Here is a 25,325-nt window from a genome sequence, read left to right on the forward strand (position 1 = left end):
AGATTCCCAGCCCCAAAGCAGAAATGGTGGCAAACCCTGGCCCCGCGTGTGTGGAGGATTAGCAGAAACGCAGCTCCAGTCTCTAATCCGGGCTAGCCTGGATTAGTCAGTGGTTACCATGCTCTTTGCCCTCACATAGTCCCAAGAAAAACAATTACTTAACCCGGCCCTGAAAGGTCCACACGGCTGAGCAAAGTGGATCCGGATCGCAAATGGGAACCACATGTCGGAGACCCACTCTCATGACACGAGCAGTTGCCCCTGCCTCTTCCCCTTGGTCCATCTTGGCTGCCCAGAGCTAACTCGGAACTCCTCCTGCCCTGTGCAGCGGTAGGGGGCTGGCCGTGGGAAGGGCCAGGTGTTCGCATGGACTTCAAATTGCCACATGAATCAAAAAGCCACTGTGGGGTCACTGGCCAGGATCTGTCTGGTAGAAAAGTCTGAATCATAAAATGACCCTTTGTGATCCACGAGCTACACGCTGGTGGTTGGTTTCCCTCCTTTGTGCAAGAAACCTTCCTGGAATGTAGCTGCGCACGTTGGTCTTCGTGAAAGAGCGAGGCAATGCCGCTAGCAGACACCTTGCAGGCACCTCGCCCTCGCTGTGTAGAGCATGTCTTCCAGGGGCCAAGTGGCTATTCACGCCTTTAATGCCGACTTATGGGAAGGTCTGTGTGGGAAGGTCTCTTTGAAGGGCATGATCAGCTAGATGGGGGCAGGAGTATCCGTCTGTGCTTAACAGCATACTTCTATCGTACACAAAATGGCACATGTTTATAAAGGAAAAAAAAAACGGGGCATGTACAAAAGGAGAAGAGACAAAGAGATCCCACCGTCTGAACACAACGGCCCCTGCTGACGTTTCGGAATAGACTCTCCTAGTGTGTGACTCTGCCTCTGACACGGCCGTGACCACAGCCGGCAGACAGGGTTGTGTAACACATTAAGCGAGTGAATAGTAAGCGTCTCGCTTCACGGCAGGGTGGCATGCCTGTCAGTGCCTGTGTACTGGATACTGGCACGTTTTGAGCCACAAAGCCTCGGCTGGAGGTCACACAGCAAGTGGGTGAGGAAAGCAGCCTCGACACCCCCCGCCCCCCGCCGTCTCTTATTTCTCAGTTGAGTATTCATCCTACCCCTCGTCTTAAACCCCGCCCCATCACACCGGGGCTGCATGTCTGTTATTTCATTATTTTACCCTACCTTCCAGTGAAGGCCACCACACAACCCACTGCTGGTCATGGCCCCAGGTGGAGGCCAACTATCCCCTTCCGTCTGTAAGTGTGTGTGTGTGTGTGTGTGTGTGTGTGTGTGTGTGTGTGTGTGTGGCGGGGGAGACCATGGCATCATGATGAGTAATGGCAGCCTCCTCTAGGGCCAGATGGGCTTCCTACTTCTCTCAACCCAAGTGCCACCTCTGAATCCGTCCCGTCGCCCTGGGTCCTCCACAAGCCGACTACCACGCCTTTCTCCGGCAGATCAGCTGGTGGGGTCCTACTGTCAGCCTGCCCACTGGGCCACCAGGGCATTCTGCTCTGTCAGGGCGCCGAGGAGTCAGACCGGACAGCAGCGCGTTAATGGGTAGCAGGGAAAACCATTCGCCAGAGGAAGCCTGGACAGGCTTGGGTGCCCAGCAGACAGCCTAACATGTGCTGCCCCCTCAGCCGCTGCTGTCAGGGGCATGGGAGCCAAGCCGCCCCCCCCCCCGCCCCTCTTCCCGCTAGGAGGTCTTTGTTCCCACAGGAGACTGGCTCCAGTGTTTGCACAGGGCGCCATGCTTAGACGGACCTGCGCTTGGCTTGCTGCTCTGCTTCCCTGTCTTAAAAATCTGTACAAGTTTTGAACAGTCTGGACTTTTCATTTTTCTGAATTTTTTTCTCTTTCATTTGCGGATTGTCACACACATATACGTGAGAAACCCTATGAAACCGCTGCACAGAACGAGGACCGCAGTGTCCCAGCCAGGCCCCAGTGCGCATAGCCCTGTCTTCTCCACACCCCTCTTGTCCTCCTTCCTGCCTGCCCTGTCCCCCGTCATCCCCTGCCCCCATGACCTCCAAGCCTGCTTCCTGTGGGTAGAAACCATTTCTCTCCGTGTTTCCTTTTAGCAGCATGGTGCCAGGTAGTATTTTGTCTTTATGAGATTGACTCACCCTGCTGAGCAGTGTCTTCTGAATTCAGCCTCATCACCTGTGTTTGATAGCTTCGTGAGTGTTCGTTTTCATTTTTCCAATAGCTGATCCTGCTCCCATTAGACGGTGAACACACCTTTACCCACCCCACCCCCCAGAGCCTTCATCTTATTTTCCCCTTATTCTGTGTACGACTCACCTCACACACTGGGAGTTGTTCTCATGAAAGGAAAAGGTTTGGGGAATCTCTCAGACCGTATTCCAAATGACCGCAGTTGGAATACATGTGGGTAAATTTTCTACTGTATATACTCGAGTATAAGCTAACCCGAATATCAGCTGTGGCACCTACTTTTCCACAAGAACTGTGTTAACAAATGTGCGGAAAATCTCGGCTTATCCACGAGTGTATACGGTAATCACTTGGAGCCTCAGTGTCCTCATCTACAAAGCAGGAATCGAACACCAGTGAGTCCACTGCGGTCCGGTTGATGCTGACTCACGGAGACCCCATGCGTTATAACATAGAACTTGCTCCACAGGGTTTGCCCTCTCCCCCCACCCCTTTTGTTGCTGTTGTTTTTTTTAACATTTTATTGGCATCTACATCTTCTATCGCATAGTTTCATCGTTCCATCGTATTAAGAAGAGTTGTGTGATCATCAACACAATCCATTGCAGCACATTTTCTTCTCCTCCTCGTTGTTAGCTCCCCATTTTCCCCATGCCCCTGAAAACCGAATACCAAACTCACTCGCATGAAGTAGATGCCGACTCATGGCACTCCTACAGGTCAGAGTAGAACCGCCCCTGTGGATTTCTGAGACTGTAACTCTTTATGGGAGTAGAAAGCTCTGTCTTTCTCCCAAGGGTGGTTTTGAACTGCTGACCTTGAGGTTAGCAGCCCAATGCATAACCACTATGCCACAAGGGACTCCAAAAGTATGAATTTAGTTACTGTTTTTCATAGATTTACCTACCCTGGATTTCATATACAGAAAATCATCCAAAAACACAAACAGGAGGCAAACAAACATTTAAACCAACAACAATGACAAAACAAGACAGAAAAACCTCAATAGAAAAGAAAGGGAAAATACATTTTTAGAACAGTTTCTACGTGTACCATTTAGTGACATTGATTACATTCTTCTAGGTGCACATCCATTCTCACCCCCTTTTCTGAGTTGTTCTTCCCCCGGGATCAGAAATCCCTTGCCCCCTTTAGATGCCCGTCGAGCCTGTTACATTGCTGTGTTCCGTGGGAAACCATATAGATAGCTCTCGAAAGACCATCATGCTCAGGCAGACTTGTCACTCATGAAGCTCAACTATTGTTTGCTGTTACGAAGACTCAGGAGCTATTTCGGTGTACGATCTGTAATCTTTATGGACACAGATCACCAGGCCTTTCTTCCGTGGGCCTGCATGGTGGATTTTAACTGCAAACCACTTGTGCCTCCCGGGACTGCAAAGAAGGGATAGCGGTTTTAATTTGATAAGACACGAGAAGAGTCAGGGTGTGAAGGACGTAGCATGTCACCCTGCCCAGCTGTACTCACTGCTACCTCCCGTCCCCTCCCCCCTCCCTGCCCAGCATAGTGCTGGTACGTACTAGCTGCTCAACACACATTGACGACAGTGAGCTGAACTTGAGATTGTGATATGGAGCCCTGGTAGCTTAGTGATTACACAGCGGGCTACTGACCTCAGAGTCGGCGGTTGGAAGGCGATACTGTCACAGGGGCCGTTCCACCCTGTCCTGTCGGGTCACTATGAGCCAGACGTGGAGTGCCTTGATGACAGGGGGCGGCGGTTGGGTCTGAGTTGAGTGAGTGATGCTTTGCGCCTCGGGCTGTGAGGTGGTCTTGGGGAAGAGCTGGAGTCCCACAGGTGAAGTGCCGGGTTCCCTGCTGGACCACTGCAACAGAGAGAGTCTCTCAGTAAAGCAAGTCACTCGGGCCCTGGCGGTCTCCGGTGCATATCATGTTTCCACGCGACTAGGGGCCCTGGTGGCATCGTGGTCATGTGTTGGGCTGCGATCTGCAAGGTCGGGAGCTCGAAACTGCCAACTGCTTTCTAGGAGAAAAGATGGGCTTTCTACTCCAGTAAAAAGTTGTAGTCTGGGCAACTCACAGGGGCAGTTCTGCTCTGTCCTCTGGGGTCACTGTGGGATGGCAGTGAGTCTGGTCTGGTTTGGGTTTGCGTCCCACAGGGTAAGTGATTAGTAAATGCTTGTTAACCGAGAGGCAGGAGAAAGGGAAGCAGGAAGAAAGGAAAGGCGCAAGGGATGGGGGAGAGGGAGGAATGACTCCCTTGAAAGATGACCATGGAGCAGCCGAGAAGTCACGGCCACCAGGGCTCCTCCCACCTAAATACAGAGATCCCCGGGTGGCAGTGAGTTCGTGTGTTTGTTTTGGAGAGACAATATTAAGTATGCAGCAATGCTCACTGTTTGAAATGCACTGAGGATGCCCCTACATGCTGCAGAGACACGGGGCCGAGTACAGGCTGCTGTTGGACTTTCTCAGACTGTGGGCGAAAACGCAGCATCGAGGAAGCCTGGACATGACGTGTGCCTCTGCTGACTTCTCTCCTGGGACTCGAACTCCGGGTCTTTTCATCTCACACTCCAACTCACAATAGGTGTAATAAAGAAGAATCTCGCATTCAGCCAGGTCTTGCCCCAAACACTGGGTGGGGTAGGGGGTGGCACACACCTTCTAGAGGTGGGCACTGACCTCACTCCCTTTTCCCAGGCTAGCTGTGGTTGCCCAACTCCTCAGCAGTCACTCATGACCGTTACACAGGGCCGCTTCTCCCGAGGGGCCCAGGGGGGGCAGAACTTTCAGTGGGGTGTGTGTGGTGGGGTGCTAGCCTAAGAAAGGCCAGGCACAATGAATGAAGAGAGGGAGGAGGGGCAAAATATGCAGTCCCTGATTGGAGCCAAGCACTGCGCCCTGGGGAATATAATAGATCCGGGCAGGCGAGATGGCCGAGGACAGAGCAGAAATGCAGCAGCAGCCAGCTTGGCTGGTGCCCGGAGGTCAGGATCGGGGCCTGGCGCCTTTAGGTGTCTGTGACTGAGTCAGCAATTGAGCCAGCCGCCGGGGCAGCCTGTGGGCTGTGACTAAATTAGGAAGAAAGAGCCCTGGAGCACCCTGGGGAGCTCAGCGGGTAGGGGGGTGACGAGAGGGCCCTGGTGGGCAGCTAGAAACAGGCTGTTCGGACCACCTGGCTGGTCTTGGCTCCAGCTTGGCCTTCTCCGTGGGTCCTAGGAGCGTCAAGTGCTAAGGCTGAGTTTAGTCCCTGTCGGAGAAAAGGCTCTGTGGGGACGTGTATCCCCTGGAGGTGTCAGGTGGGAGATGGCCTGTACCCTTAGGGTCAAAACCAACAGAAATCTAGGAAGGTCTGAAGGAGCCTGGTGGCGTGGTGGTTAAACTCTTGGCTGCTAAACCAAAGGTCGGTGACTTGAACCCACCAGCCGCTCTCTAAAAATGAGGGCCGAGGAACTCTTGGGGAGGCAAGTCTGCTCTGTCCTGCAGGGTCGCTGTGAGTTGGAACCAACCTGATGGCAGTGGGTTTAGTAAGGAATCACTAGGCTGGGAATGGATTCACAGCACCTAAGAGCAGTCATTATAGATCCCTTATAGGCTCCTGGGGAGGGGGAATTCCTTCAAACCAACCAGCAACACCAAAGCATTCCTAACTGAATACTAGGGGGTGGGGCGGGGTGAAGGTTTTACTGGAAGAGGTGTTCTGCATTAATAGCAGACTGTCCCTGACTGGACAATTGAGGTGATTACTGCTTTACATCCACCTGTGGATGACAGGTTCTGAGTCAGAATCTCGCTGGATGGTCTAGCTTGGTGGTTTGCTTGTTGCAGTATCCAAGTGTGAGCTTTGGAAACAGAAAAGGAGGGAAATGGACCGGCTGCACGGAGAAAGTGAGTCCGTTCCTAAGGTGATTAAATGAGGCTGTCGCCTTGTCACCCCCAAGACTTTTAGTACCTGCCTCCCAGAAGGGAATGCCTCAGAGCACAATTGCCAGTGTTTGAGCCAGGCGACTGGACCTTTGGTTGTGGAAGTTGTCCTGAGACTTGTAGGAGGGTTAGCAGCATCCCAGGCCCCACCACCCAGGTCTGATGCCCGCACATCTCCAGTACTGCCAAATATTCTCTTGGGGTGATGGGGAGCAGAAACACCCCCTGTTGAGAACCACTTCCTTAGAGCCAAGGAGAACTACACCCCGCTCCTTTTTTTTTTAACTGAAAGGAAGGTTCCCAACTGGAAAGGTGAAGTGATGAGCCCCTGGCCATGCCTGCTCCACAGCAGGAGGACACCCATGGTCATGCTGGCTGGCCGCCAGTTTGACCCGGCTGTGTTGTCTGCTCACAGTCCAGTTTGATCACTTCAGGACCAGGTTGTCAGCCAAGGAAAGACTAGAGGAAAATGGGGGAAAAAATAAATAAATGAAAAAAAACCAATAAGCAAGCAAACAGCAAGGCAGGAACCCAGGCCCAGAGGCTTTGGGATTTCACGACAGCATGACCAGAGTGGTTAGCTCAAGACACCCTCCTTCAGAAGTGTTCCAGGGAGGCCTGTCTGCCCAGGGCTGGCCTGGGTGTTGATATGTGAAGAGTCTGAGAACATGTGGCATAAACATCGACTGATATTGTTTGCCATTTACACTCAGCATGTGTAATGCGGTAGGAATGGCACTCGGAGGCGGAGGCGGCGGAGGCGTGTGACTGCCCTTCCAGACGGTACGCCCGCCGCGCGAGGGTACTCTGCTCGCTCCCTCGCCTGCACCCCTCCCTCCTCTGCCCACTCCCAGACTCGGGAGGCGCTACGTGGAAGCTTGTCATGGTTGGCATGCGGAAGGCTGGTAGAATGTCATTGGAATTTCCTCGGGAGCCACGCGAGAGACACCCAAAATGACTGCCGGCTTCGGTGGCCGCCGGGCAGCGCTCAATGCCAGGCGCCCAGGTCTTTTTCAGAAAGGTAAGGTCGCGGGATGCCATCTTCAATCGAGGGGCTTCTCTGATTTCTCGGGTCCAGGCAGCCCTGGTGACCATGCCCTTGGCGCGATGAGTTTGTGCATGAGTATGCGGTTTGCTTGTATCCCCACCCCCTCCTGTTTAAAAAATAAATACCGAAGTGATTCACCAGGTTACCATGTGACCTGAAGCCCCACGGCCCCTGTGAATCGAGCCGTCCCCGCTCCAGGAAGGCCAGGTGCTCACGGTTTGCGGTCACTGAGTTCTAGTCTAAAGGAAAGCCGCCCGTTACCTTGGGATCCGTGCGGATGGCAGAGCGCAGATCTCGACTCCCGAGGGCTTGCGATCGATCGAGGGTGGCTTCTTAGGGCCGTGGTGTTTCGTGGTCACCGCTGGGTTAGTCAGTGACGGGCACCGAGGGCGAAGCCTTGCGGAGTGTCTTGTTCCAAAGCTTTGCGCTGCAGCCCAGGGGAGCGCAGGACAGCATTTCACCCTGGAGAGCGGCTTCTAAGTATTACTGATGGAGCAGTGAGACGCATCTTGGGAGTGATGAGCTATCTTGAAAGGACGTTCCATTTCAAAGCAAAAGGACCTTCCCGGCAAATAGGCAGGCAATGCACCAAAGTGCGTCCCCTTCGGAGCGCAGGTTCAGGGGACGTTTCAGGACAGGGCTGTGAAGGTCCGTTAGCAGGCTCAAACACAACCAACCATGACTCACCTCGCCTCCCTTGGTCTGATGCAATTGAGAGCGGCCTCAACCTGCGCCGGAGAGAAATACTGCTTTTATGCTCGCAGGGGTGTAAAGCAAAATCCTCACACCACATGGCGGGTCCGATGTAGTTCACAGCCTGGGAAATTTTTTTAACTTAAAAAAAAAAATCGATTCTAGCTTTGTCATTGGTTTCTGCCTCAGAGGCAATCTGCCCCCCACCCTCCGCCTCCCCGGTCTCCCGCATATCTTTGCAAAGAAGTCAGACCCCTGAAGGGAGAAGAGGGTTAATATTTTCACACACTTTCCCTTCCCCCACATCCACTCACAAACAGCTGCCACATACGATTTTGTGGAATTTGATATTTCCAACGAAACGGCTCCCTTATTTTCCATAGTAATAGAATAATCAATTTTACCATAGAGAGCTGTGTACATGTCAAGCCCTGCCTGCTCCTAATTAGCAATGGATGGCGCAGCAGGGAAAGGACCAGGAAACCAGCGCAGACGCAGCCATTCCTTCCCGCCGCCGTCTTCAAGTCGCCGGGATCTTATCCCCAGACTTTCAGATGGTGGGCCCTGAGAACGTCACTTGACTGGCGCTCACAAACGTAGCCATGGCCCTGTCCCTGTGTCACTGCTTTGCTCGTCACCGCTCCGCAGCCCCTTACACACGGCCTCAGCCCAAGTGGCCCCGTGCTGCTTTGCTCGTGGTCAGAAGATATTTATTTCCCAAGGAAATTTACTTGCCCGCTTTGAGATATAGACGCTTTCCCTAATGACTAGTTCATGAAGAAACGCTTACTCCACTTCCAACCTGTCCTCGGTTAGCCTAAGGAATTGAAAAGAACCAAGCCACTTACCTTTCCAGGACACACGGAGAGAAAAGTATACTGCATTCTTTACAAAAAACGAAATTTCTGCTGAGATCTGCCTTGCCATGCGTATAGTGGCCGTCATAAAGCCAAGTCCCTTGAATTATGATTTTGTTCAGCGCTGCTTAATTTGCCAAGCAGTGCGGCTAGCAGGGAGCCTGGTGGTGCTGTCAGCTAGGCATTGGGCTGCTCCCCGTAAGGTCGGCAGTTAAAAACTACCAACTACTCCGCAGGAGAAAGATGGGGTTTCTGCTCCTGTAGGGTTCCCCTGGGAAACCCACAGGGGCAGCTCTACCCTGTCCTCGTGACTTGATGGCGGTGGTTTTTTGAGAGGCGCTCAGGAGCTAGAAAGATTGTAGGATGTGAAGGAGTCCTCCTGGTGCTCATCTTGTGCGAAGCACAGTGCTCCCCAGCCCCTCACTTGGTTAGTTTTGCAGCAGAATCTGCCTGTACGTGCTGGAGGAGAGACTTCACACACACACACACAAGCTATTGAATTGTGTGAACAGTGCATCAATGTGAGTAATTTCCCACTTGTTTATGACCGCCTGTGCACCTGTAAAAATGTCACCGTTCAGTCTTTAGAGCGATTTAAGGCACGTGGTCATGTGGTCTGGCTGGAGAAAATTACTTGTGCGGCCCAAAGTAATGAGGAACAGATTGATCCTGGTCCTGGATAGAGCAGTGATTCTTGAACTTGGCTTGGCTTCAAATAGATGCTGCTGGGGGCTACTGAAAGCCCCCACTCCCTCACTGTCATGGAGTCAGTGCTGACTCTGAGACTGTAGCTTTACGGGAGTAGAAAACCCAGTCTTTATCCCACAGAGCTACTGGTGGTTTTGAACCACCGACTCTGTGGATCGGAGCTCAGTGCATAACCCCTATACCACCAGGGCTCCTCACACCCAGGTTGAATCAGAATCTGCGGAGAAGGGGCCTGCACATCAGTATTTATATAATCTGATCATCTCAACATACCACCAAGTTCGAGATCTAGGATCTCAGTGACATTATCAACGCCTCCCCACCAATATAGGCCTTTGAGGGTAAGCTTGGGAAGTGAGTTTTCTCGAGTTCATGTTGCTTGACGGAAGAATCTCGGGCATTCTGGAGCCCAGTAATTTTGGTCCTTGTGTCAGTGAACTCAGTGTGAATGACAGTTTGCTTCCTTCTCCGCAAGCAAGCTTGATTGTGCTACACTGAAGCAGCCAGTCAACCAAATTACCCGAGGTTCCATAAAACCACATTCTGTTGAAGACATTGCACAATAAAATCCAAATCGAAAGGAGGAAATGGTATCAGAGCTGAAATGATGAATATCCAATTCACAAAGAGCTGTGGATGACAGAGGAAGCCCAAAGTCCACTTGCAGTGTCCCCACATGGACTGCGTCTCTGGTAATTACCCTTGACCACAGTCAAGGGGTGTGACTAGCGGGTTATCAGAGAGACAGGATTGTAAAGATGATCGTGGCAGATGTTGTTAGGTTAAAATCTAGTATCATCCAAGTAAATAAATAAATATTTATATATATGTACTGGCCTACTAGTACATATGCACCAACCCTGGTATGACGACAGTGGTTTCCTTAGAAAGCAGTCCCAGGAGCGTAAAAATAGCTTAATCTGTGGATAATAACAATAATCATTGTTATTACCATCGTGCTTTGCAGAATATCACACATGGTGTGTGATCCTGGCAGAAGGTAATGGGCAAGCACTGTCTCCATTGGACAGGTCTCCATTGGATGGCTGAGGAAATTCAACCGTAGAGTCAGCCGATTTCAAAGGCGGAGGAACCTGGGCGCCTTTCCTCTAGCTTCCCCATTTTACAAAGACACCTGACTAATCTGGGATCACTTGCAGAGAGAATAGCGGCTATGGGACCAGACCTGGGTGTTCTGATTTCTCGCTCTTTAATTTTGTCTCCACACCACTGCGTTCAGTCTTCAGGGATTTAAATGAGAGTTGGGAGAGCATGCATTTGTATTTTTAGGAGACATATTGCTGAAAATGGGCCTTTATGTTGTGTCACGAATGCACATGTGGTGAAAAGAAGTCTCTATTTTTATACTTTTTTCTAGATCCATAAATTGAAGATCCAGCACACCACACATGGGTGTCTCTGGAAGAGAGGGTGTGGAACTGGACAGGGCAGTGTCTCAGAGGGGTTTCAACTTTATCATATACCGTATATACTCGAGTATAAGCTGACCCGAATATCTGCCCAGGCACCTAATTTTACCACAAAGCTGCATAAGAAATGTGATCCGAATTCTACCTTGCAAGTCTGGATAGAGCAGAGGTTGTGCACTGGTGCAGATAGGAGCTGGAGGCACAGGGAATCCAGGGTGGATGATGCCTTCAGGACCAGGAGTGTGAGGGACGATACTGGGAGCATAGAGGGTGAGTGGTTTGGAAAGGGGGAACCGATTACAAGGATCTACATGTGACCTCCTCCCTGGGGGATGGACAACAGAGAAGGGGGTGAAGGGAGACTCCGGATAGGGCAAGATATGACAAAATAATCTATAAATTATCAAGGGCTCATGAGGGAGGGAGGAGCAGGGAGGGAGGGGAAAAAAAGAGGACCTGATGCCAAGGGCTTAAGTGGAGAGCAAATGCTTTGAAAATGATTAGGGCAAAGAATGTACAGATGTGCTTTATACAACTGATGTATGTATATATATGGGTTGTGATAAGAGTTGTATGAGCCCCTAGTAAAATGTTTAAGAAAAAAAAAAAGAAACGTGCTGACAAACTTGGCTTATTCACGAGTCTACACGGTAATTATTTTGTTTCTGTAAAAAGACTCTCCGAGGCGAGAAAGACCAGGATGTTGTCGTCGTTGTTCGGTGCCGTCAGTTGGTTCTGACTGGTGGCAACCCCGTGTGAAACAACACAAAGCACCACGCAGTCTTGCACTCGCCTCAAGATATTGGCATTTGTCCTTTTTGGTGAGAAGTTGTAAGGTCATAGGCATTTCTGAGGACTCTCTCTATTTCTTTAATTAAAAATGAAACAATTGTGAGTATGACCAAGGAATAGTCACCCCTCACTTCATCAGGTCAATTTGAAGAAAGGAAGGAAAAGAAATTCATTCTGTGCTTTTTGGTGGTTGAAGTTCATATTAATGTTTTTTTATTTAAGCCTTTCTGTTGTGACAGTTTTCCCTCCTTCTGCATTTGCTGCCTTCTCAGTTCTCTTTTGCACATTTTGAGCTTTTTTTTTTTTGTAAACTCCAATGAGAAAGGCAGGCCCTGCCCTGTCATTTATTTAAAAACAAAAACCAAAAAAAACCATTAGTCCATTAGCTGGTTTTTTGTTGATTATATGTCACAACCTCCTGGAGTCTCACTCTTGCCTGTTAAAAGTGGTCAAAACCATGATAGGGTAAAAGGCTGGTGGGTTGATACCAATCCTGCTCTGTAAGGTCGCATTCAGGGATGTGAGACCAGGAGGATGCTTCTGGAAGTGCGCTTTAACAAGTGTGTGAACAGGGAATCGGATATTGGCTTTATAATGAAAACACGTGTGATCAAGTTCCAGGCGAGTCCCTTACTTGCTTCTGGTTCATCTACCTGTCTTGCGCTCAGTCTTCCTTACGTGTGTGGGAAAGGGTGACATCTGCCCGTCTGGCTGGCCTGGAGATGAGATGAAGGCATCGTGTGAATACACCTCCAACTGAGAAACACAAAACAAAAATCGTAGGATTGTTATTGCTGCTATGAATCATTCTAAGAGCTGTCCTGGTGACGTGAGTCATCAGTTGATAATGCCATGGCTGGAGCCCCAGGGCTGCGTACTGCCAGCATTGGCCCAGTAATCGCGAGGTTTGTCACAGAGGCCTAGCTAGTAGGAATCTAGTGGCCTGTTGCGACCTATAAGACAGCACTGTTCGAAACATGGGTGATCTCACTCTTCTCCCAGTGAAGGCGATGACTCACCTGGTGAGTGTTGATGGAGCCATGCCTCAGGGTAGCCAGGGTATTGGACCGAGGAGTGACGTGGGTCAGACTATACATTGTTCCAGCTCTCTCTTATTGATTCCCTTATCAAGCCAGGTCTTGGCTTCACTTTTTGTCCCGTGTAGAACAAGGCTAGATGGTATCATCTTGCTCTTAAGATTTGGGACGATTAGCTAGCTAGAGCCCGGACTTTCACCCCCACGCTACTGTGTTTTTGTAACCTGGTATTTAGAGAAGCTCCGGGGTTCTGACCTGCACTTGGGAGAGTAGAGAATTTATGATTGAGGAGAAGTTCAGCTCCCAGGAAGCAATAGAAGGCCCAAACCAAAATAACCAACCCTGTTCCCGTCGGGTTAATTCCAACTCATAGTGGCCCTCTCTCTCACGATCCTATTGGGCAGTAGAAGGGCCCATAGAGTTTCCAAGGCTGTAATCTCTATGGGAACAGGCTGTCACATCCATCCCTTGCAAAGCGGATTGGATTGAATCACCGAACTCTCAGCTAGCAGCTGAAATCTTAACCACGTCCCCAGCAAGGCTGCTAACTGCAGGGTAGGCCCCAGCAAAGATGTGACCACATCATAAGAGTGTATTCGAGCCTGGAAAACATCCTCTTGCCTGGTCCTGAACTCTTAGCCTGGATTGCATGTTCTCTTTTAGCACAAAAAAGAAAGGGTACATTGACTACGTGCTCTAGGATGTGAACTGGAAGTGAATTCTAGGTTCTCGGAAGATCCAGTGTGTTTTGCAAATGTGACCAGTTGGGTTGGTTTAGACCCTAATGTATTCTGGACTTCTGCTTCTGGAAGGTTGACCGTGAAGAAGGAAAACCTTGACAAGGAAGGTGTATGGACTCAGCTATGTCCTGTGCTTCCGTATCTCTTGTCTGCTGGCAAAATGGTGGGAATACTAGCAGTGGTTCCCCTCAAAAGGTCTTATTTGAAAGACCTTTAAACTGAACATAGGCAGATAGATACATGCCCAAGATGGATGGTCACTGGGGGTGCAGGTCATCTGGGGTTTTAGACGTGGACCTATGAATAAGAGTTGACGTCTTCCCTGTGAATTCTTTGCCCAATAAGCTCATCTAAACCCACTTGATACAGATTCTAACTCTAGCTCTGTAATCTCTTTCAGGGTAAGACTTGTGTTTATTTTTCTCCATTAACAGGGTCCCGGTGGGAATCAAGAATCCATGAGGTTGATCCCAGGGTGGGAACTCTGGCTTTGATCAGCCCCCTCTCTGCCACTTCCCCTGGTGTGGCCCATCAGACAGATTTTCATGAGACTTTAATAACACAGTAAGATGTCTGTAAACATCTTTCAAAGCAAAATGAAATCGACATTTAGCATCAGTAATCCTTGTTAGTTTGATATTTTAGGGACCCCTGGGGGTGCAGCGGTTAACCTTCATAGCTTGAACCTACCAGCCCCTCCGAGGGAGAAAACGGGAGCAGTCTGCTTCCATGAGGATTGGCAGCCTTGGAAACCCGCTGGGCATTGGTGCTCTATCCCGCAGGGCCACTGTCATTTGGAATCTACTCAACGGCAGCCCACGGGGTAAGACCTAGAGTCTTACTGCAGACGTAGCAGTGGGTCTCCCCCTGCCTTGAGCTAGCGTCCATCCCGTGAGAGTGGAACAGGAGGCGCCCGGGGAACGTTGCTACATCACACCAGAGAGAAGTGTTTGCGAACGTGCATCTCTCCCAGGCTTCACTCTTTGTTCTGGCTGCACAACCAACTTAAAATTCTACAGGAGAATGTGGGGCTCCGAGCTGGGGTGCACGCACCAGACACAAGCAAACAGAGCTTCTAGTCTAGATGTTTTGCTTTCTTTTCTTTTCATTCTTTTAACCTAAAGGACTTCTGAGCACCAACGAGAAAGTTTTGGCTTTGACCGGTGTCAAGCCTGGTTTCTAACTCCCGTGGATCTCCCTTTCATGTCATCCGAGTTTTGTTCACAAGGCGTCTGTGAACATGGGGATCCTTTGCTCCGCTCTGCTCGGCTGTCTGAAAACCTCCAATTTCAAATGCCTGTGTTGTTCGCTTTAAACCATGTTAATGTTAAAAGTAGAGGAATAGTCGTGGTAACGGCTGCTGCTACGTTTATTCAGTGACTGCTTACTGAATACCAGGAACTGTGCCGGACAAGTTCGGTTACTCTGTAGCGTAATTCCCAGAACACGTCTACAGCATAGATATCGCTGCCCCCACCCCATCCCCTTTGGGACTTAAAAAAGATAAGTAGTTGTCAAAGACACCAGCTAATAAGTGGTTAAGTTGGAATATATACTTAGGTTAATACTAACTCTGAAACTTGTGCTTTTAACCTCTGGACAGTGAGCCTTCCAACTTACTCCCAACTCCCCTTCCTCCACCCCTTCCTCCCATCCCACTCTTGTCAAGCATAGCACAATCACCAATCTCACTGATATGGTTGAGACTCCATAAATATGATGGGACTTATCTGAGCTCTTTCTACCTCAAATCTTAGTGACCATGTAGTCATCCCTAAGGCTCATGAAACAAGCCAAACTCACTGCCATCGAGTCGATTCTGAACTATAGGACAGGGTAGAACTGCTCCCGTGCATTTCTGAGACTGTCACTCTTTATGGGAATAGAAAGCCTCACCTTTCTCCTGCAGAGCAGCTGGTGGTTTTGAACTGTTGACCTTTTGATTAGCAGCTGAGTGCTGTAGCCCACTACACCACCAGGGCATCTCTCCCTAAGGGCATAGGTGACAACTATAACCTTCTCCTGAGAATCAAACATTCTTTCCCTGGTAAGCTCCTAACCTGCGCAACACTCTTCCATCAGCATCACAGCTAGCAGTTCACAGAGCCTTCCCATAATAGTGTGTTTGAACAACCCTGTGCATGGAAACGAAAAGATTGTGACTTCGTTTGTAGACGAGGCTCAGAGAGGTCACGTTTTTACCCACTGTCACACAGATGACAGGAATAAGTTGGGTGCAGAGCCCATGATGCCCAATACCTCCCCCAGTTCCTACAGTACTGCCTAGAGCCCAGTCCAGGGAACCATATCCAAGGGGGCTTAAAAAGCTTGAGGGAGTGGGGAGTAGGGATGGAAAAGGGGAACTTCACGCAATGATCAATGTACAATCCCCCCCCACACACACACTTGCAGCGGAACGAACAACAGAAACGTGGGTAGAGGGAGACAGCGGATGGTGTAAAATATGAAAATAAAAATAATTTCTAAATTATCAAGGGCTCACAAGGGTGGGAGGGTAGGGAAAATAGGAGATGATACCAAGGGCTCAAGTAGAAAGAAAATGTTTTGCAATGGATGTATGGATTGTTTTAAGAGCTGTAAGAGTCCCCAATAAAATGATCTATTAAATTAAAAAATGGGGGGTGGGACTAGAACTACACGTTGGTGGAATTTTCCCACAGACCTTTTGAAGGCCCTCATATCTCCTTCAAACCCCCCTTCCCCCAAGTGACAGGAATAAGAAGCCATTGCATCTTTAATGTCCCTTTTTCTGAAATAGTGCGCTGAGGCTCACACGGAAAGTGCCGCGGGAACAGCCTACCGGGTGTAGAGATGCCACAGCTGGTGAGGAACTGCCTCCTGTGGAGACGGGGGTGTTATCCTCACTGCTCCCAGCACCCCCAAACCTCCCCCTCCCACCCCACAGGCACAGTGGGCACCCCCGGACCTCACTCACCTGGCCACACACCTACCGTGGCAGGCTTTCACCAGCGGTGACCTGCTGAGTCTGTTCCCTGGGCTTCCAGAACACAGGTCTCTGGCCAGGGGACGCTCACCCCAGAGTGACTGCCCTGGTTCCCTGCAGTGACCCCTGGGTTCCACTGTTAATCCGTGTCAGCAGAAGCTGGGGAGTGACAGGGACCTTCCAGTTAACTTGAGGCCACGCCGAGTAGCCATCAAGTGCATGTGGCCTACGTAGGTTGTTTTTCATCTAAGGGTTTTTTGTTTTTGTCAGCAAGCTAACTTTATTCACAGGCAATGGGGACTCCATGTAAGTTTTTAAAATCACCCTTTTTTTAAACTTCAAGCTTTTTGTGCATTATAAAAAAATTGAAAAACAAGGAGCAAAAAGCAAAGACACAAAAGGCATCCAGAATCATTTTGATGATTTCATACAGGTTTGCATCTTTCTATACCCCATGCATGTGTATAAATGACTAAGCATACAATTTTAGGTGGTTGAGGTCACACAGTATGGATTCATGCATTTTCCCCCCACACCAAGAATATTTACCAATTCAAAGTCCCTAAGCCATGAGTGTTTTGACAAGCAAGAATATAATATGCTGACTCAATCAGAAAAAGAAACAAAAAAATCCCCTGGACAGGAGAAAACTCCTAAAAAATAAAAATGGTTAACAGGCTCCTAGATAAAGATATGGGCAGAGTTACAATTAAAATACTGCATTCCCTTAATGCTCAATTTAACATGAAACATGAAGCGAGAGGACACTAAGTACAATGCTTCCAAGAAAATCACCAGATTTTAAACTATTAAAATATTACCCAGGTGTTTCCCCTGAACGTAATGTATTTCTATAGTCCAGCCAAGAGACGCGCACATACATCAACTGTTATCATCCAGTTGCAAACACAGGCACGGACTTGCACACACCTCTCCCCTTGCACGTCCTGCCGCCACCAGCCTAACCAATCTTGATGTGTACTGCTCAAAGGTAGGTTATTAATTCCATGGTCACGATGCTTTTCTAAATCCCAGCAAAAAGATATTTACCGATTGGTTAACTGACTCACTAGTACTACTTTTTATCACACATTGTCACCCCAAGACATCTAAAAAGCTTAGATGCTGTAAAATAATAAACACTGTCTAAGGGTGATTTTTCTTTAGCAAATAAAGAACTGCTCTGGTTCTTGCATCGGAGAGTCGGGGTAGCTCCAGGCAGCAGTGAGTCCAGGTGCTTCCCGGAGCCCCTGGGCCAGGGCTTGACTTGTAAATTCCATGAATTTAAGCCATCCCAGTATGACGAGTGTCTTTCCTGAATGTTCTAAGGAAGTCCTAAAGGGAATGTCCTTTCTGGAGCCGGTTCACTATGAGCAGGTGGGTGTAGAACTCTGACGGAGTGGGTCTAGGCCTGCTTGTACCCATTTTACAGATGCGAACATCCTCCGGCAGGGTAAGAGAAGGCTCATCCCCCTGAAACGGGCAGATGGAAGCCCTAGCCTGCCGCCCAGCTCCTGTCTTTCATGAGGCCTGTCTTTGTGTGAATCCAAATTCAGCAGCACAGCCCCGGTTCAGAGACAGCCTTCAAGCCTTTCGCCCAGTGGGTACACTCCGCAGACGCGTCTGAGCATTGGAGACCACTGGCTTCCTCTCCTACTTCCCTCTGCGGCCTCCCGCCGTGTGTTTGCACCCTCCCACCTGCATCCATCCGTCGGCCCGGCCACCCCCTTTTTCCATCTCTGCGTTCCCACCACCCAGCAACTTAGCCCAGCTACAGGGCAGGTGAGCGGACACACTCAGGCTGGGCAGTGTGGCTCTTCAGAGTAGAGACCCCACACCAGTAACTGAACCAGTTGCCGTGTCCCCATGGTTGTCTCCCATGGCTGGGTCCCTCTCTCCCCTTTTCCGCCCCCCGGGAGACTGCTCGGGCCTGTTGCTGTGTCTCCCCTGGGCAGACTCTAACCTTTTGATAAGCAGTCACGCACACAAGCTGTTAACACCAGCGAGGGGCCCTCCTTCCAACTGGGTACCCTCTGCCTTTCGGAACATGACAGATTGCATAGCAAAAATGGCTGGATTTCCAGCATCCCGACTTAAAAGAAGGGCGTTTTTGCCATGTGCCAGTGCCCCAGTCCAAATCCATCATTGCGTCCTCTCGGGGACGCCGAGTCCAACGTGAGCGAGCGGGACAGCTGCTCTGCCCTGCCCGGAGTGCTGCGAGCTCTCAGCACCAGGAAATAAAAGCCCCAGGAGCCGTTTCCATGTGGCCTTCCTAAATCTCTTAGCATCATTAGGATAACCCCTTCTCTCCGCTCTTCTCTTTTATTTATTCAATCCCTGGGTAAAATGCTGCTCTAATTAAGTGAATTTAAAACCCTTTTTAAAGCAAGCAAAGAGCTCTGAGTTTTTTTTTTCCCATCTAATTATGCCCTGTGAATTCCTTGCAGCCATTAACAGCTCTGAAGTGAAACCTCAGCCCTGGGGCACTGAGTCTCCATCTGGGGCCTGGGTGAGGCTGACATGGCCGTGGGCTGTGTGGTGAGTGGGGGCCAGCCCTCCTGCGGTGGTGTGACCATGTGAGAGACAGTCTAGCCTTGTGCTCTACAACAACCTAGCCACAAAGCTCTCTGTCCCCTCCTCCCCATCCGAGGTTTGACTCTGACTGTGCACAGCACCGCACATGGCACATGGTGTGAGAGGAGAGAGGAGAGGAGTCAAGTACACCGAACCTTGCTCCCTCCCCACTCTCAGGCAGGGGGGCCTTCCCGCTTTCCCCTCTGCAGCAAGGCGCCCCCCCCCCCCCCAAGCTGCTGCAGCCTTGCGCATCTCCAGTGCCCAGCCCAGGCCCTGGCCTATCAAAGGTACTCAGGAGCTCCCTGAACTGAGGGGGAAATCACAAATAAAATGGGCGGAGAAGATAATGTTGTAATGAGAGAGAGAGTCTCTTTGTGTGTGTGTGTTGCAAATTCAGGTTTGTTGGAAGCCAAGGCCCTGGGAACTGGACTGGATGGTGTGTTGGTGTTGCTGGGAAGAACCTTCCCGTCTGTTCTAATTCTTCGTGGCCCATAAACTACAGAAGGAGGTGCTGCCCAGGCCGGCGCCATCTTCACAACGGCGCTACGTTTAAGCCCAGCGGTTACAGCCACCGTGTCCGTCCATCTCACTGGGGGTCTTATTCTTGATTTCTCTGAACCTCTGCTTTACCAAGCATGATGTTTTCCTCCAGGGACTGGGTCCCTCCTGATGACATGCCCAAAGTACACTCGGGGAAACCTGTATTCCTTGCTTCTAAAAGGAGGCTTCTGGCGATTCGGTTCCTGGTATTCGTCCTCAGCACCATTAATTCAAGTGTATCGATCCTTTTAATGGCTTTTCTTAGTCATTGTGTGACCTGCACAGACAGTTGAAGCCATTGAAGATACCGTGACTTGGGGCAGGCGCACCCTCCCCTCAGAGTGACATTTTCTTTCCTTTAAGAAGTCTTGTGCAGCAGCTCGCCCCAATGACAGATGTCGTTTTATTTCCCGACAGCTGCTTCCATGGGGGTTGGTTGCAGGTCCAAGGGAGACGGAATCCTTGGCAACTTCCGTCTCCTCCCCGCTTGTCATGATGCTGTTTATTGGTCCGGCTGTGAGGCGCTTTCTTTTCTCTGTGTTGTTTGATCCATAGTCCAGGTCCTAATTAAAAATCGCTACTATTCTGCACACCCCGAATGCACCCCTTTCTGTGGTTTGGGGGCGGGTCAATGTCTGTCTGTTAAAAGAGGCTTCGGTGAATTGGCCCACTGAAGTCTCTGGTTCAAACACCCCCAGGTTGTCAGTGCTCCAGCAGGGGAAAAACAAAACAACCAACCCAGCTATTAAACAGGAAGAGATCTCTGGGGGTTCTCATTCAGGCAGAATCCACTCTTGGCTAAGTTCCCAGAGGGTCTCCCGATACCTGGCCAGATGGTCTGTGTACCCTCAGGACCCCAGAGGAGTAAAGCCAGCCCCACAAGATCCAGTCAACCTCCTCACACCCACGCTCGCCTCTCTGTGTGGAACTTGTGTCTAATTGTCTTAGGGAGTTGTATTCCTCTCCCGTGGCTGCTCGAATGAATCCCGCTCGTCGAGTGGCTTCCTGACACACAAATGCACTGCCTTAGATTCTGGGGGTCAGAAGTCCAAAGCCAGAGTCACTGACTGCCAAGTGGGTTCTTCCCGAGGCCCTAGGGGAGAGTCTTATTCCCCCCTGCTCCAACTTTTAGAACCTGCCTGCATTCCTGTCCTCTGAGCCCTTCCTCCACCTCCAAAGCCCCAGCAAACCATCTTCTCTCCTCTCCCTCCTCCCGACTCAGATTCCACTGCCTCCCTCCCTCTTGCTCGACCATGCTGGCTCCATCTGGAGAATTCAGGCTAGCCGCTCCATCTCCAAATCTTTAGCCTAGTCACACCTGCAAAGTCTGTGTAAAGCAACATCATAGCCACGGGCTTCAAGAATGAAAGTGTAGACATCTGTGGAGGGGCCATTCCTCCTATCACAGGGATTCTTCATTCAAGATGAGAATTCAGATTTGGAGAAAGGTATGCCGGGACACCTGCTTGTGAGTGGCATCTAATGGGCAGTCCCCTCGGTGTGTGGCTCTGCACTGTTTAGCCATACACAACAGGAAATCACACACATTGGGGGGGGGGCATTGAGAGCCTTCATTTGGAACTGTGGGTGAGCCCCTAACCGCACCAGCTTGTACCCACCCAAGAACTCTGCCCTCCTCAAAGGCAGAAGACTCTGCTTGGGGCAGTTACTAAGTGCCCACAGTAGGCTGCGCAGATGTAAAAATGCCCAGACACCCTCTCTCCGCCCCCACAGGCGCTTATATCTAAGGGGAGGAGAAAGGCACGTGAGCAAGTATTTTTAACAGCAGGCAGGATGTGACAAGTACTGTAACAGTGACAAGCCAAGGTGAGTGGGCAGACAGAAGACAACAGCAGGTCGCGCCCTCAGCCGTGTCAGATGTTCATATCATAGGCCCCAATTAGGGGCTCAGAAAGAAATGTGATCACTGAATATTCACCATATATGAGGGGGACCCCACCAAAAACACACAAGTTATGCTGGGCAGAACTTTCATAGTGCACAATTTCCCCACTCGGCAAGCATCCAGCAACTTGCTCTGACTTAGTGTACCCAGTCGCATTGTCTGTGAAGGTTCTCCGTGGTCATAGTGAAATTTCTTGTAAAAACACTTTCGCTCCAACCTCATTTTTTGTGATGGCCGATTTCGGAGAACAGCGTGGGGCTGTGAAATTGTGTGTTCTGCTCAGGGAAAAGTGCCGCAGAAACTGTTGTGATGTTGAGTGCACCTTACAAGATAGCCCTATGGGAAAAACTCAGGTGTAGGAGTGGTTTTCTCATTTCAAAAAAACTGAAATGTCGATTGATGGCAAACCTCGTTCTGAACGTCCATCAACTTCCTGAACGGATGAAAATGTCTATTTTTAGGGCATTTGGAGTTTGTTCCACCAGATTAGACTGTTAATCAACTTTCTATTTAGAGGTTCTGAAAAGATTGTGTAACAGTGTTTGGCAGACGGGCGACTGGTTTTGCCACCCCGACAACGCACCTGCTCACGCAGCCCTCTCCGTGCTCCAGTTTGGGGCAAGAAACAGCATGTCTCTCTTGCCCACACTCCACTCAACCTGACCTCGCTCCCCGTGACTTCTCTTTGTTTCTGGGAATTCAGAGGGACATGAAAGGACAGCGATTAGAGGACGGAGAGGTGCAAACAAAAACAAAAATACGAGGGAGGTGCTGTCAGCCATCCAAACAGATGAGTTTGAAAAATGTTTCCAAGAATGGAATCGCAGATTGGACCGGTGTTTTAAATACAATGGCGAGTACTTCGAAGGTGGTAAGACTGTTTTGTAGCGCTCGCGTCGGCAGCACATATACTAAAGTTGGAACGATACAGAAGATTAGCATGGCCCCTGTGCAAGGATGACACGCAAATTCGTGAAGCGTTCCATATTAAAAAAAACAACAAAAGACTGTTTTATAAAAAAATTTAAGTACCTAGGGGAAAATTTCTGGGGGTTTTCTTGGTACTCCGGGGGTGATGTGGTGGTGGTGGTGGTGGTGTGTGTGAAATGCTATGTTTTTAATTTTTTTTCACTTTATTAAAGGTCCTTGGTTCAAAAGAATTGTTCACGTATGATGATCTGATGATTGAAGTTAAGACATTTATTATATGCAAAGGCTGATGAAAGTTAAGACCAGGAGAATTCTCTAGGCATAGTAGAAGTTAGAAAGACAGTCTGGGATAAAATGAGGAACTGATACCAAGGGCTCAAGTAGAAAGCAAATGTTTTGAGAATGATGATGGCAACAAATGTGCTTGACACAATGGATAGATGGATGGATTGTGATAAGAGCTGTACAAGCACCCAATAAAATGTATGTGTGTGTATATATATATATATAAAGAAAGAAAATCTGGCTAGCTTTATTTCCTGCTGAATCTGACGTCATCATGTCCTGTAATCTGGGCTGGGTCCTGGAGAGCTGGGACTTCCCAGGATGTTTGGCTTCCTGGTTAGAAAGGTTTACATGTTCCTTCAGAAGCACAGGATTCTCCAACCAGAACTCCCTCCAGTCCAGAACATGGTTTTAGAAAATACAGCTGACATCTCTGGGGCAAACAAAACCAAGCTTGTCTTAGTATGGTCATGGAAACCAAGTTGACACCTCATTTTCACCTTGTTAGCAAGGACGCTGTGTTGTGGGCAAACCTGGTAGGAGGGTTGGCCCGGGTGGCAGGGTTTTGAGTTAAGCTAATTGCTGTCCTAAAGTTCAGCCACTTAACACTACACCAGTCGGAATCCATCATCAGACTCTTGACTACCTTCCTCCTCTTTCCATATTCTCACCCACGTGTACACAGTTAGCCCCTCCCCAGTCTGCGACTGCTTGGTTGGTGCCTGGACCACGCTGGGTCACCAAGGCCTGCCTCCAACTTCCCAGAGCAGAAAGCATCTGTAACCCTCTGGACCATCCTCACCTGCCCATCCCCACTCCCAGTACCTGGACCATCCCCACCTTTCTGACAACCTGTCCTGGCTGCCCTGGGAGCACACAGAGCGGGGCTGCTGGCTGTGTGGAGGGAGGCAATTAGCTTCAGGATCCTTCACACGATGGGAAAAAACAACCCACAGTCATTTCTGTCTGGCTCTGAAATGTGTTTTGTCCTTTTTATTTGCACACGGTGTCCCCGACATTCTGGGAACTCACTTTAAACAAAACCGCGATGCCGCCTGTGGAAAGGGGCTTGAGGGAGCGGTATAGGCAGTTTAAGGGCCTCTTCCAAGTGCAGCATGGGTCCCGAGTCTGTCCCCAGCAGCAGTGAGTGCTCGCAAACAGATCACTGAAGCTGGTGGCACTGAGGGGGCAGGCTGTTAACCTCAAGGTTCTTATCCTGCCAGAATTGGGGTGAAAATGATCTGCCCCACAGCAGTGGCGGAGAGGCGAAGTGAGATAACAGTTTCATCGTTGTACACATAGCGATCAATGTGAGCGCTCTCTCCTAGGCACCTTCCACCCCACCACCTCCCTCTGCTGCTCAGACCAATCCATAGGACCAACCTGAGCAGAAGGTCTTGTTCCTCTAAGTGGGAGAGATGTCACGTGTTAGGTGCTTCCCATGCGTGCCTCCCTTTCTCTTCCTCCTCGCCCCGGCCCCCCAGCTTCTTTCCTGTGTGTCCACTACACAGGCCAGTCACTGTTCAGACTTGGGGACGGTGGAGAACCTGTCTGATTTGCAACCCCCCCCCCCCCATTCCACAGCTAACCGGGTTGACTGTACCAGGTTCATATGTTAAGTCCCTTCTCTCCCAATGAAAAGCCGAGGCATTCCAGTTCAGCAACGTCCCCGTCACTGTTTCTGTTCACACCCACTCCCTGGAAGGGGTGGAAGACCCAGAAAATAAAGTACCCCCCATAAGCCTGGAGTGTGGTAAACATGTAACTCAGGCTTCCTGGGAAAGCGAGCCCCTTTGAGTCCTGGTGATTGGTCCAGAGAACACTACAACCGCCAACAGAGACCACATGAAAGGCAGCATTGGACGGAACACCCCTGTAAGCAGATTCTGCGGGAGCCCACCGCTGCCTTCCACCTCAAATTCAGATGCCTCACACCTCATATTTTTAACTGCCCCGTACGCTAGCTCTGGTGGCATAGTGGTTGCTTGTTGGGCTGACATCCCCAAGGTCAGCAGTTTGAAACCTTCCGGCTGTTCTACAGGAAAAAGATGGGCTTTCTATCCCTGTAGAGTTTCCGACCAGGAAACTCACGCGGGCAGTTCTAGGCCGTCCTACAGGTTTACTCCGAGTCAGAGTTGACTTGATGGCGGTGAATTTGGTTTGGCGTTTTTGTTCTTTTTAACACTAGTTGGCTTTGAGAGCCGGAAAGAGGGGAATATAATTCTTGCTGTTTGGGAGGTGAAATGGGGACAGGAGGAAAATGCGGTTGACACTGTATACAAGCCACTGTATGCAGTTTCGAAGCCTGGGCCTTGTTTTCTATTTTTCACGTAACACCGGCGCATAGAGATTTTTCTCACATTGTGAAGAATTATTTATGTAAAAACCGACTTCACCCCATTCATGATAGTGTACCATTGGCGATGGCCGGGGGATCAGGTACCAAGGTGGGGTGAGGGCAATGGAATGCTTTCTCTCTGCAGTTTGGTGCTCGGTACATGAAGATTCATGTCCTGAGCCTTGATATATGTGTTAGTCCCGGTAGACTAGAGAAACAAATTCATAGAGACTCATGTGTATGAGAAAGAGGTTTATACACAAGAGCAGTTGAATATTGAGAAAACATCCCAGCCCAGTCCAAATCAAGTTCCATAAGTCCAATATTAGCCCATATGTCTGATACTAATCTATAAAGTCCCCTTCAG

The 25,325-nt window shown here is 49.8% G+C and overlaps 1 protein-coding gene and 1 non-coding gene across 2 annotated transcripts in view; both read left to right on the plus strand.

The window, feature by feature from the left end:
* Window positions 1-25,325, plus strand: part of RBM20 (RNA binding motif protein 20) — a 204,774-nt gene that overhangs the window by 114,421 nt on the left and 65,028 nt on the right. The gene's annotated exons all lie outside the window — the stretch shown is intronic.
* LOC142430006 (U6 spliceosomal RNA) lies at window positions 22,293-22,397 on the plus strand. The gene has a single exon (XR_012780499.1). It is a non-coding gene; the product is annotated as a U6 spliceosomal RNA (small nuclear RNA).

The sequence above is a fragment of the Tenrec ecaudatus genome, chromosome 16, assembly GCF_050624435.1.
Source record: "Tenrec ecaudatus isolate mTenEca1 chromosome 16, mTenEca1.hap1, whole genome shotgun sequence".
In the NCBI taxonomy this organism is placed as follows: Eukaryota; Metazoa; Chordata; class Mammalia; order Afrosoricida; family Tenrecidae; genus Tenrec; species Tenrec ecaudatus.